Source organism: Elaeis guineensis, chromosome 4 (assembly GCF_000442705.2).
Source record: "Elaeis guineensis isolate ETL-2024a chromosome 4, EG11, whole genome shotgun sequence".
NCBI lineage: Eukaryota > Viridiplantae > Streptophyta > Magnoliopsida > Arecales > Arecaceae > Elaeis > Elaeis guineensis.
This window is the reverse complement of record NC_025996.2, coordinates 24,868,258-24,882,018: the sequence shown is the minus strand read 5'-3', so window position 1 is coordinate 24,882,018 and position 13,761 is coordinate 24,868,258.

Below are 13,761 nucleotides of genomic sequence, written 5' to 3'. Positions count from 1 at the left end.
CCATCGCTAGTAACAAGTAACAGCGATGGTAATTAACGACAACTTTTCATCGCTTATAATATTTTTTGAATTTAAGTTAAAAAATTTAAGAAAATATTAGCGATGATTTTCTCTATCTCTAATAAGCCATCACTAATAGTTCCTTTAGCGATGGCTTTATCGTCGCAACAGCCATCGCTAATAATAATTTTTTAAAAAATTTTTAGTAATTATATTTATTAAGATATGTTATATTTAATTAATAAGTAATTATATTTACTAAAATCTATTATAATTAAATTAACAAGCAAATATATTTATGTACATTATAACAACTAACAATTAACTATCATTATCATAAATAAAAAATTAATATTATATATTATATAAAAATTAAATTGTATAAATAACACTACTCAAATATCAAATACATTACATCAACACTAAAAAAAATCAATGAAGATCCTTCTCCTCCTGTACGTCCTCTGCAGCAGCAGATGGATGAGAGCCGGATGTTTCAGCATTCTGTAATGAAAAAATAAAATATTACTAATTATATTAGAACTAAATTAATTAAAACTATAAAACTATAGTAATTGATACACCTCAAGGTTAAACCTTTATGGTGGGATATATTTTAATATACTATTCTGATTTTCGAACAGATTATTTCTACATATTTTATTCGATGATACGGAGCTATAAACACCTCCAACCAGTACTACATTAGATGGTTAAGTTAAATTTTGACCCCCTGGATACCCTCTCTCTTTGCCTGAAGCCTAAACTAACATGGAGGGATATATTTCGATATACTTCTCCAACTCTCAAATGGATTGTTCCTATATATTGCATTCGATGATACGAAACTATAGACGCCTCTGGCTATCCATCAGATCGTTAGATTTAATTTTGACATTTTGGGTATCCCTCCCTTTCGTCTCAAGTCTAAATCGGTACGGAGGGATATATTTTGATATATTTCTTTGATTTTTAAATAAATAGTTTCTACATATTTTATTCAATGATATAGACGTATCTACACCTCCATCCTACCATCAGATGGGTAGATTGACTTTTGACCCCTAGATCTCCTTTCTTCAACTCAAACCTAACTATATGAAGCTTCTAAATATAAAAAATTAAAATAAATAAAAAAATTTATTAATATTGCTTGACTTACCTACTGTGATAGCTGTGACAATGAGCTCCGCTAATCGATAGATATGGATCTCAAAAAATCTCAACAACTGTGTCATGGATGGTATCTCGGAAGCTTTGAAGTCGCTGGCAAAAAAATCTTTGCATAACCTCCTCGATATGTGCAACACCCCACATTTAGATCGTCAAGGCCTAAAAGGAGGCTGTCGAAGACCAACGAGCTGCTGGACGGTCGAAGCTATGCCCGAACCCTATAACCCGGCTCCTACTTACCCTTTCGATGGCCCTAAGCCATTCTTCGAGATCAAGAAGGAGCTGAGAGGATGGATCCTCACTGTGCCGCGCTAGGACGTACTTCGCATAATCCGTCTATACAGTTTAGAAATTCATTAGTACTATTATAGATCAGTATATATAAAAATTTAATGAATAATCTTTTAAATTATCACGATCCGTCTGGATCTAGAATCTAAGTAATCACTGATTCTTTTAGACTGGTGTGTAGCCTCTTACAACTGCAGCTGCCATGGTACATGATCCAACTATCATATCTATAATAACTAATAAAATTAAATTAAAAAAATAAACATATGTCAACTAAATATGATATTAATATAAGTTTAAAATTTTTATCCATCTATCTGCTATAATATATGTGCCAACAGAGCCATCGGTGTGCTTGATCGGATCATGCTGGGCAATCTAATTCTGTCAGATCCTCTACCGTCTATCAGAGTACTCCTCATAGCTCCACTAATCATAAAAGGGTCTCCCATACATCTCCCCGCATCCAGTGATCCATGGAAGACTTCTAATTTGATAGTGACTCGAAATTAAAGAACTTGATGGTGGACTGCCTGAGGTGGTACAGCCCATCATAGAGCCTATGTGTAGTGATCTCCTTGAAGGTTCGACTGTCGGCCTCCTCATCTTGAGGAGTCTTAAATAGGTAGTATGACCGTAAATAAAGGATGGCATGTTTTAATAAATAGAATACAAACATACTGGAATTTAAAAATTAAATATCTTGGACTTATCATGAACAACTCCCATGCAGTGTCACGAGCCTCCAGCGATCAACCGAGAACTCGTTCACCGATCTCAGCATCAATCATCAGATGATCCCGATAATCACATGAGATACTTCAGGCTCCCTAAATATCCTATAAAATTAATTTTGAATAATAAATATTGATTTTAAAATGGTTAAAATTTTTTAAACATATTCCTCAAAAATCTAGTACCTATAAGCAGCTCTGAATATGCACGAGCTCTTTATCCTTTGGTCGAGTCGGACATGTCGCAAGCCACATGAGTCCTTTACCATGGCATTTAGGCTGAGAGCTGGCCACTGCTCTATATGACTATGGGGTCAATGGTGACCCCACATCGTCTGAACCTAAGAGTAGCAAAAGATCATAAAGAGCATTATATTAGATAATAAAGGATAAAATAACCTAATAAAAATTTTTTAAAGTGTTAGAGTTTATCCCATGGTGTGGGTGCCGCAGAACCATATGAGCTGGCCGTACGAGAGCTTTGTCCTTTGAAGCTCTTTTCTCGGCTAGCACGGCTCCGTTCTCTAGGAGTAGTCATCCTATAATCTCTAATAATAAAAATAAATAGATTCATGGATTAATTATACAATTATAGCAAGCAATATAATAATTGAAATAATACAAAGTAAGTATGAAAAGTAAATAAAACAAGCACACCATAAAGATAAAAATAACTCCATCTATCCTCGGTCAACTCTAATTATTTAGGAGTCGACTCCACCTACCCTGGGGTCGACTCTTGCTGTGTGCTAGAGTGGACTTCTTTGTCTTGGGGTCGACTCCTTCCATCTTGAGATCGACTACTCATCGACTTCTTTAGATGTTTGGTACCCATCAGATTCTTCTTTTCATTCTTTCTCTTCTTCTTCTTCTTCCACTTCTTTCTCTTGTTCATCTTCTTGGATAGGATTGCTCTCTAAAATAAACTCAATATGATCTACCTCCTTATGTTGGCCATCATGAAAAAGAATTTTGGAGCATCCAACTCTACATCTATTAAAGACTGATGAACTCCTAATATTTTATCCTCCTGAAGGCATTCTGATAAATGGGGCTCTTTTTGAGTTCTTAATGAATGACTTGAAATGTATTTTTACATACAGTCCGCCAATCTTTCCTTCTTCTCTCCTTTGATGGAAAATGAGTATAATATACTGGAACAGCTAGTTAAGCTAACACAAAGAGTCATTGATATATGTTTTTGATTCATATTCATTTCAATAAGCCTGTGCCGTGGATCAACCTTCATACAATTATCTTTATTAAACCATCGATACTTAAATAGAATGACACTATTACCTTCAAGATAGGTCAATTTGATCACTTCTTCGAGGATTCCATAGTAGTCACTCTCTACCTCTTTTCACCAACGACCCTTTAAATACACTCTGCTGTTCATTGCACTCTTATGATATTCATGTTGCTAGGTGTAAAATTTAAATCATTTACTTTACAGCTATTATACCATGTTACATATTTTGTTGGCCTGTAACCTAATGATCTTAGCTCTTTAGGTATGGACTCGCTCCCTTGTATGCCCCACATCTTATAAAAAGAACAAATTAGAAGAAATTAAAACAAATGAAATGACAATGGTCGCTTATCAATTGATGGAACTAATTTGCAAAGTTCTATGAGCGCTGAGTGAAAATTAATTCTTGCTTATCTTCAGATTATCCTGTCTCAGCATCTCATCATATTGCCTATACATGCATAAAATAAATACAGGATAATAAGTGATTGAAAAATCAAGATCGTGAGGAATACTTATTCAATATATGGATCGATCTCTTTATAGTTTAGTAAAATATGTCTTTGTCTGTCGAACCTTATGCCCAAATTCATGAGCGGGATAGACAAATATTAAGATCTTCACCTCTAATCCCTTACTACCACCATTATTATTTTGACCTACTTAAGTCAGCTTTGTTTGCACACTAGGGTTAAAGTAGTATCGACTGAAATTAAAATTTTTTTAATTATATAAGCTTCCACAATAGAACCTTCAACTCTGACATTATTTTTTACCTTCTTCTTGAGATTGTGTATGTACCTTTCATATGGATACATCCACCTATATTGCACTGGTCCCCCGACCCAAGCTTCATACATCAGATGAATCACGAGGTGCTCCATAGAGTCAAAAAAATTAAAAAAAATATCTTCTCCAACTTGTATATAGTCTTTACATTACTAGCCTTAAGATTGAAGATATGGTCGTGGATAGTTCGGTAGTACAAATATCTCTAAAAAAAAAAATTAAGCTTGATCAAAGAACTCCATATGAGGTTAGGAAGGAGATCATGCTAAGCCAATAGGAGTAATCGTTGCATGAAGATATGACAGTCATGACTCTTTAGCTCATAGAATCTGTAATCATTGATATTAACGGACCAAGCTAGATTACTTCAATAACCATCTAGAAATTTAAAATTTTTACACCATTCACATACATCTTTCAACTGCTCCCTCATTAAGTGTAAGATGCTTTCGACTTCAAAAATTTTTCTAAAGATACTTCAACCAACTCTAATAAAAGATGCTTGCGTATGTTCTTCAAATCTACTCGAACCTTGAAGTTGTCCTTCGTCTTACCCTTGACATCCATAACAGTGTAGAAAATATTATCGAACATATTTTTCTCAATATGCATGACGTCGAGGTTACAATGGATCAATTGATGGACCAATATGGCAATTTTCAAAAGATACTACACTTCACCCAGTTATGAGTTCTATCAAACATTCGAGATTTTTGCTTGTCAAATAGTATGCAAAACTGAACTTCATCCAGTTGGGATATCCTTTGAAATACTTCCATACCACTGAGTTACAGGAGTGCCTCATCCTTCTCTATTTTATTCCTCCTGAAACTGTCCCACTATTTTCGAAAAGGATGATGCTTGGAGAGAAATTGACAATGACAATCGAACCAACAGGACTTACGACCATGCTCAAGTTGAAATACTTTTATATTCTTTATGCAATAGAAACATGCTAGCTTCCTATGAGTGCTCCATCCTGAGAGTATCTCATAAGCAGAAAAATTGCTAATGTCCATATTAATGTAGCTTTCATTATAAAATTCTGTTTCTTCGATATATCAAAAGTATGTATGCCATTAGATCATAAGAATTTCAACTCATTAGCAAGAGACCTTAGATATACATCAATGCTTTTGTCAGGGTGTCATAGTCCAAGAATGACTAATATAAGAAAGATATTATGCTCTTTCATGCACATCACAAATGACAGATTGTATAAAATAATAAAGACTAATCAACATGAATAAGGAGCCGTTGCGTGACTGAACGGTATAAACCCATTGGGAGATAGATCTAATCTGACATTATATAAGTTTTGAGCAAATAAAGGATATCAAGATCAAATTTCTTTCATACCTCACTATCCGACAGATGTGTCATCATATTGGAATGCTTGTAAATTCCTTCTTTGTGCAATCTCATCTGTCCGATAATACTCTTGAATAAGTAAAACCTCCGAAGCCTAGGAGTGAGGAAAGATATCAAAGAACTTTATATGGTATATTCTTTTAATTCTTACCCTCTTGCCTCGACTTAAATTGACTTTTACTGTATATGTCACATGAGCTCTTCAGGTGGTCTTCCTTATAAAAAAGTATACAATCATTATAACTTGCATCTATCTTCTAATATCCCATGCCTAATCCTTTCACTATTTTTTTAAAGCATAGAAACTCCCAAAAAGATTTTCATTCTTCGATAGCATTTTCTTATGATTGCTACTATCCTATCATAATAGTAGACCATCATATTAAACTCGATCTTCAAGTTCAACAACTCTCACACAACTGATAATACAGTGTGTATTTCATATCCCAGTCATAATAGTTCATTAGGATCTTTCAGCATATGATAGAAATCACTGCTGTCAGCTTCTGGATCGTCCTCCACATCCCAATTAAATTCAAGACTAGCAACATCCATAACTATGTCTATCATTCCATCTGTGTCCTTATCATACTCATTTCTATCCCTTGCAACTATCTCCCACATCTCTCCATGTAGGTATCAATACTTGTAGTTAGGTATAAATTCACTCCTATATAAATGGACAATCATTGTATCCTTATCAAGTATTTCTCTATTACCATATCTCTTATAAGGGCAACAACCTCGTCCTTGATGTAAGAGTGTCGCATTCTCAAAAATATAATCATAGAAGTACTCTACACCCTCCTTGTATTCAATAGAAATCATCCCGTCAACTACTCGACAGTCCATCCAACTACAGTCCATGGCAGATGACCTAAAAATTCTGCATATACAAATACAAGATAATTGCTAAATGATTATTTTATCATTTTGAATGGCTTATATAATAATTACATCCCACCATCAACTAATAGGTATAGAAGATCTTATCCCATTTAAAAATTATATTAATTCTATAGGTCAAGTATAGTAATCAAATGATATGCAATAGAGATCGAAAGAAATTTTGACAGCATCTTCTCTTAGTTCTCCCCTACATAGCATAAGATGTGTGAGAAGAACTAAAGAAAAATACTGTTTGAAATTTCTCTCAAATCTTCATCATACTGTTTGATTACTGTAATGACCTATAGAACTAATTATACTTTTCAAACTATTCATACTGGATAATCAATTGACTAATATACATAATACTCCTATCCATACAAAAATATATAAATATACTAATGTTATAGAATATGAACATTAATCCAAAGATGGGTCTATGATTTTATGCATTATAATTTTTTTTAAAATTTTTAAATTAAGAGGTTTCAAAGTATCGATCTACATTATAAATAGAGAGGGTCGGGATGCGCGTGCTGCGCATGCAGACTTGGGGCACGCCAGATGATTAGGCCACGCTAACACACCAGTATGGCATCCAGGTAAATGTCACCTCGGAGATTTCAAAATACTGAGCAACATTGCAAATAGGCTAGAAACTGACCGGACTGGGCCAGACCATACCCCGGCTCGAAAATTTTTTTAGACTTCTAGAGTCTTTTAAAATATAAGGTCCAAGTACAGTCTGAATCCAATTATATCGATCTATATCATTTGTGATGGATCGAAAGCAAGCTCATCAGCACTGCCATCCGGATCTGCAGATTACCCCCGAGGGATCGATGTTTCCCACCAAAAGCACATTGGTCCTTGAAAAACTCACTGAGCTGCTCCCACCGCCGTCAAAGTAGATAAACAGGCCAATGCCAGTCTGAAGGTGGTCCGATCCTGAACTCCTATCGTCGAAGGCAGTGGGGCTAATCTCGTCGAAGAAGTCCCCGAAGTGGTTCCACCTCCCGAGAGCACCACCATGATGTGAGGTTTTGTATGGTAACGGTGCTCGTTCGGATGTTGTCGGTGATAGAGAATGCACTTTCTGTGCATAAATTAAATTCAAATATTATAAATTTAAATAAATTTGATAAATTTAAATTTAAATATTAAAAATTTAAAGAATAAAGAACGATGTATGGCAATGGTTCTGTCATTGTTGCTAATACTCACCAGGTGGCGTAGGAAAGAATAGGAGGAAGCGCTGGGATAGGGGCGCAGGTCTGGCGGTGCGACATTCCGATGGCACGATGGGAGATGATGGATCCAACGAGGGGAAGATCGATCTAATGTGGGGACGACGGTGGGGAAAGAAAGGGGAAGGTCGGGAAGAAAGGGGGAGGTCGGGGCACCAAGACGGCCGCTCTGGCAAGTTTTCGATAGCATCGGAGGAAGAAAGGGGAAGGTGGAGAAGAAAAGGGAGGGCATGGGCTCAAGAATGACTGATCTAGCATGGGGACATCGGATCCGAGGAGAGGACGGTGGTGTTGGGATGGGGGCTTCGGTAGCACGATGAGGGAAGAAGGGGGATCGAAGGTGGGGGAAGAAGGGTGAAGCAGCGGAGAATGAAATCAAGTGGTTAGGGGTGGAGGTGATTTTTTTTGATAGAGTATTGAAGGCAGCTAATTTGCATCACTAAAATCATCACTAATTATTTCAAATTAAATTTATAGCGACGGTATTTTTGTCACTAATAAAAGTCATCATTAATAAGTCTTCATCCTTTTAAGGATGGATTTAATTTCCATCATAATAAGTAGTTAGTAAATATTACTAATAGCGATGGTTTATTTACTATCACTAATAGCCGTTGCTATTACATTTTTTTTTATAGTGATGTAACCATGCCCAATGACCACTGTCAGATGGTGGAAGAAGAAAATGAAAAGGAATAGGAAAAATCCTATTCATGGAAATTTGGCAACCCGTCAACTTGAATCAAGCAATGGCTATAGCTCAGAAACTAGAAAAAAAGAAAAGGAGCTGATTTAGCAACCTTATCTCGTCACCAGCATGCTCTTCAAGGCCAAATGATGGTAGACCCCTCCAAGGAAAGCTCAAACTCTGGCTCTTATAGAGGGTTGCTCACTGGCAGTTGATCAAAGATTAGGTATGGGGCCAAGAGGGAAGAGGGGAGGTCATTTTATAGCTGAAATCTAAAGCTTCGGTGTGTCCTAAAATCTCTCTCTTTACTAGACTCGAGGAGGAAAATGACTTTCATTGGGAGCCTTCTTTCATTTCATACGTCAATCACATGCTGGGTGACCCAAACGACCAATCCAAACCCATCCAAGTTGGACCAAGCCAGGTCTATGCCCAATTTAAATGGGCTCTCACAACCAAAAAGTCGTTCTATAAAATATGCATGCGAAGTTCTTTGTTCATTTTGCAACCAAACAACAACCAATCAAAGCCTTATAAAATATTTCATTTAACAAGTCAATATGAAGTGAAACTAGTAAGTTAATAGAAGTCAATTAGTTAACCATGTTGGCATCCAGTTAACCATATGATACAAAGTGTTGTTGCTCGATTCGATCGTGGTTGGAGAGAAGGCGACTGAATCTCGCACAAGGATGCTAACACTGGAGTGACCTGCAAAATAAATTCAAATCGAAGGTTTTTGCTCCAATAAGGACCCTCCGACACTCAAATCAGATTCAAAGAACAAAAAACAGTAACGAGTTCTCTAAGAGGCATTACTTCACTTATCTTGATCCTTAAGACTATGAGATCATCGGACAACTGGTTTAACAACTATGAGATCATGCAATCTCGAGATTAAGGGTCGTTCAACATGCTATAGCGAATGAGATATTTCAGTCTTCAATCGCTCCCATGAAATCAGAAGAATTGGTTATGCTTGAGCCCATCCACTTAGAGAAGACAGCTATAGCACGTGCCCGAGAGCTGATTGACTAAGGCTATGGAAGGCTAGCCGAAGCAAACAACCCGTGCAATAGACCAGAGGTAAATAGCTTTGCTCTATATATCTTAGTCTGCACTTGGGTCGGCGACTGTATGGATAGTCCACCGATCAGAGGTATTAATGACAACACACTAGACCTGAGGCATTCAGGATACTACCATAATACTACTTCCCTACTTTTGAGTCTGAGAATCAAGCGAAAGGAGTATCTCAAGTGATTCTCAGATCTGGAGATGTGCGTGCTCATGTTTTCATGTGCCCACAAATTTAAGTTTAATAACGTTAGCCGGATGAAAAGGTGTCGCAAACGATCATGATTGATGGGACCACTCGGTTGGTGATTTTCTCTAGAGTTTAATTCCTTAAACATTGACTCTCTATCTTCTCTTCTGCTCTCCTTTTAAATCTGATTTACAGATGCACCAAAAGACAATCACAAGCTCTTTTTTGTTCTAGACTTTTATCGAGACTCCTAATAGATTTTTAGTGATAGAATGATGAATTTGGAGTTTGTAAAAAAGCTTAAACTGAGATTGGCTTGAAAAAAGCAAACCAGGACTCCATCGACTGGTCCTCCGATTTTGATGGGTGACGATGTCGGGGCTCCAGCCACCGAATCGACTTCTGCGATCATGGAGGATGTGAATCCCTCTTCAGTCGTTGAATCTGTGGTCCACCCTTCGAAGGTTGTGAACGAAACCCTTATCAAAGAGATTCTGGTGAGAGAGATCTTGATAGAGGAGACTCCAACAGTGGAGATCTCAAAGGAGGAGGCTCTAGCGGAGGGCACATGGGTAAAGGAGACTGTCAGCCATCCAAGAGAGGCTCTAGTGGTTGTAATAGAGGCTGAGAATCCTTCAAAGCAAGTAGTGCCCGCTGTGTATCTCCTTCTTTTGGATGCTTCTCAAGCAGGTCTCTCACAGTCTGTGCCCGATGCTCCATCCATGGTGGAGAACCACAAAATTGCAGTAGAGTTTTTGAAGAATTTTTTTCTTTCGTTGAAAAATTATTTCTTGAAGAACAAGGGGCTCGACAATGGATGGCGAGCGCCCTCAGGTCCCTTACCAGGTAAGGGATTTCTCGAATCTCTCATTCTTATCTCCTACGACTTGCAGTATCTAATAGCCTTGATGCTAAGTTTGCACAAGTTGGACATCATCTGATCAGCTTCGTCGGCTTTACTTTTGATGCATCTGCATTGGAGCTTACAGCAGCAAGAGAAGAGATTGATTTGCTGCAGTACCAACTGGGGCAGGTAGAAAGAATCAACTTCGAGCTGATCAAAAAGCTCAATTCTTCTGAGGAGACCCTTCAAGAAGTCTGAGAAACAATCAACCATCATAATGATGAGATTAGACGGGCCAAAAAGAGGATTGCAGATCTCGAGAGGTGGAGGTCTCAGGCTGAGAAGAACTGGTGCCAAGCTCACAATGACGTAGAGTGCCTAAGGAGAATGTTAGGAGGGAAGAGAGGCCGTGACCACACCTCCTCGAGGCTCATTCTCAAAGGAGCCCCAACAGAGGCTCGACAAAAAGGGTCAAGATCTCGGATAGGGCCGAAAACACCATAGTGGGGTAGGAGCTCTGCCTCCTAAGAGACTCAAGTGTCTCTGGAGCCATCCACACCTCAGACCGAGCTTCAGGCGCTCTCTCAAAAATGGAGCACCTAAAATAAAAGTTAAGGATAAAAAGGAAATGACGGCTCTTCTTCATGGCTGACTCACAGACCAGAAGCTTCTGACCGAGAAGGCTCAGTGGAGGGTAGATTGGCTGGCAAAGAGAGGGGTCGAGATTATAAACCAAGCCTGCAAGTTGGTATTCTCCATTGACTTCGAGAGGTACAAAGCAATGGCTAAGCCACATCTTTCTACTGCGCAGGTAGAGCTTCAAAGGCTAGCCCCATGGAGAAAGTTTGAAGGCCATAATAGCGACAACACTGAGAGATTTACAAGAGCATCTCAGTACCTTGTTGAGCTGAGGAAAGTGATGTAGCCATCTAGACTGAAGAGGTTGCCGACAGTAAAACACATCACTCCAAAGCGAGTCATGCAGATGAGGCTTCAAAGAAATGATGTATCCCCTTTTTTTTACCTGAACTTTGTAATCATATTGGATGCAAACAAATAAACTTCATCTTTGTTAATGGCATTCGGTATGTGAATGGATGCGTAAACCATGTTTCAAATGATATAAGCCACATTCCGAGTTGAACTAAGTTTAACTGTAATACTAAGATACGATCCGAGCCATACCATCCATACCTGTTATGCAGCTTCTGGAGGGAATTAAGATTCAAACCATATCCACATGGCAGATACCGCCGCAGGTTTGCTCTCATCTTTTTGAAAGTGGTGCAAAGTGTGCCTTACCTGCTACCAACATTAATTGCTATATCAGCAGCAGGAGTCACATCCTGTCAAGGGATACCACATGTCGAGCATCTATTTGCGCTTCGTCGATTCATGCCTTCAATAATTAGTTCTAAAGATATGAATCGTCCAGAGATGATTCGATCTCTGAACCTATATAAACGCCAGACGGGACAGCCTGCTAGGGTTATCGACTATCTTTTCTTTCCTTGGTCACTTATTTTCTCTGTCATCCTCTGCTTTTGAATCTCCTTATTTTTTTGAGGGGAATGGCTTCTAGGAACTCCAACTTTATACCGCTGGGATTTTAGTCTGAGCTAACGAGGAGAGACATGGTTCTGCTCCACGAGCAGTACCATATTCCATCGGGGTTCCAATTAAAAATTTTAGAGCCAGACGATCGAGTCTGTCAACCTCTAGTGGGCCTGATTAGCCTCTATGAAGAGTACTTTCGAGCTGGATTGAGGCTCCCCCTTCACCCCTTCTTCATCACTTTCCTCTGATTCTTTGAGATATCACCGTATTCGATGGTACCTAATTCATGGTGGCACATCTGTAGTTTCATTATGGTGTGCGTGCTAGCTGGGATCGAGCCCAGCGTCATGCTTTTTCGCCTCTTCTTCAGCCTCAAGAGGCACCCAGAATCCCATAGATAGTGGTATGTGTCACTGTGGAGGAAGAAAAATATTCGACCGCTGATTAAGATATCCTGACCGAGATTCGTGGCTAGAAGGAATGCTTTCTTTTTGTCTCCTAGACATTTGGGGAAGATTGAAAGTTCATCGCCTGGGGCGAACCTCAAGAAGCCATATTGAAAGGGCTCATTTTGGACCAGTGCCTATGGCAAGAAACGTAGACCCTACGCAGCTTCAAAGTTTCAGAGCTGAAGGAGTTGCTTTCTGCTCAGACATTGTTCAATGTTGGTATTAGTCTGGTCGTCCCTCAAGGTGCGCACAGGTTGCCTACTCTAGAGCCTCGTGTCCTCACTCCTTTTACACTAACCACCCAGTTGATTTGATTGTAGAGATGGAGTCGAGCCCCCCTAAAAGGATGGAGAAGATCAAGAAGTTGAAGAAGACAGCCCATCGAAAAGTGTGGCTGAGCCTATGGGTGGTCGGAGCATTTGCAGCAGGGTTGCAGGTTCTCTCATGCTGCCAGCTTCTGGGTCAAGAGATCCCGAAGATCCTAAACCTCTTCAAGTGAACGATTCCAGAGTTTTGAGGGTCGGCTCATCGATTGCCTCAGCTTCTGAGGAGGTAGCTCTGAGTCTGCCAGCACCTTGAGCTTGCCAGCTCTGCCAAACCCCTGAGTCATTGACTCTTCCCTGAGGCAGTGTCGGTCAAGATGACTGGGACTTGTAGGGTAGCACCAATTGGAGTTTCTGGAACTACGCCAGCAAGACTAGAGCTAGAGGCTTCAGCTTTAGAGGATTACAAGCTAGCGCATGAGCTCTTTACTGGGATGCTCCTCCCAGCTGATACGACCAAGCTGTTAGCCGTGCCGCACATGGAGATGAGGAAAGCAGCCATGGAGATTGTCATCTAGATAAACTAAGACTTTTATAGTCTTATTCAGTTTGAACATATACTCACCAAGCCTTGTTGATAAGAGGTATCTTTTGGCAGCTCGTCTATTACCTGAATGGGTACATGGAGAGCATCCATGAGCACTCGATCGAAGCAACAAAACACCAAGTCACTACTAAAACACTCAAGGCGACAATAGACTAAGCCTTGAGAGAAGTTAGGGAGGCCATCGTGAGGGATGACGAGGCCACCAAGAGGGCTGAGGGTGCCGAGGATGGCATGAGAGGAGCTGTCGAGAAGTATCACCAACTAATAAGCATCCAAGAAGCTCAAGCAGCAAAAATAAAAGAACTAGAAGCTCTCTTGGAGGAGAGTAAGGCAACGATCGA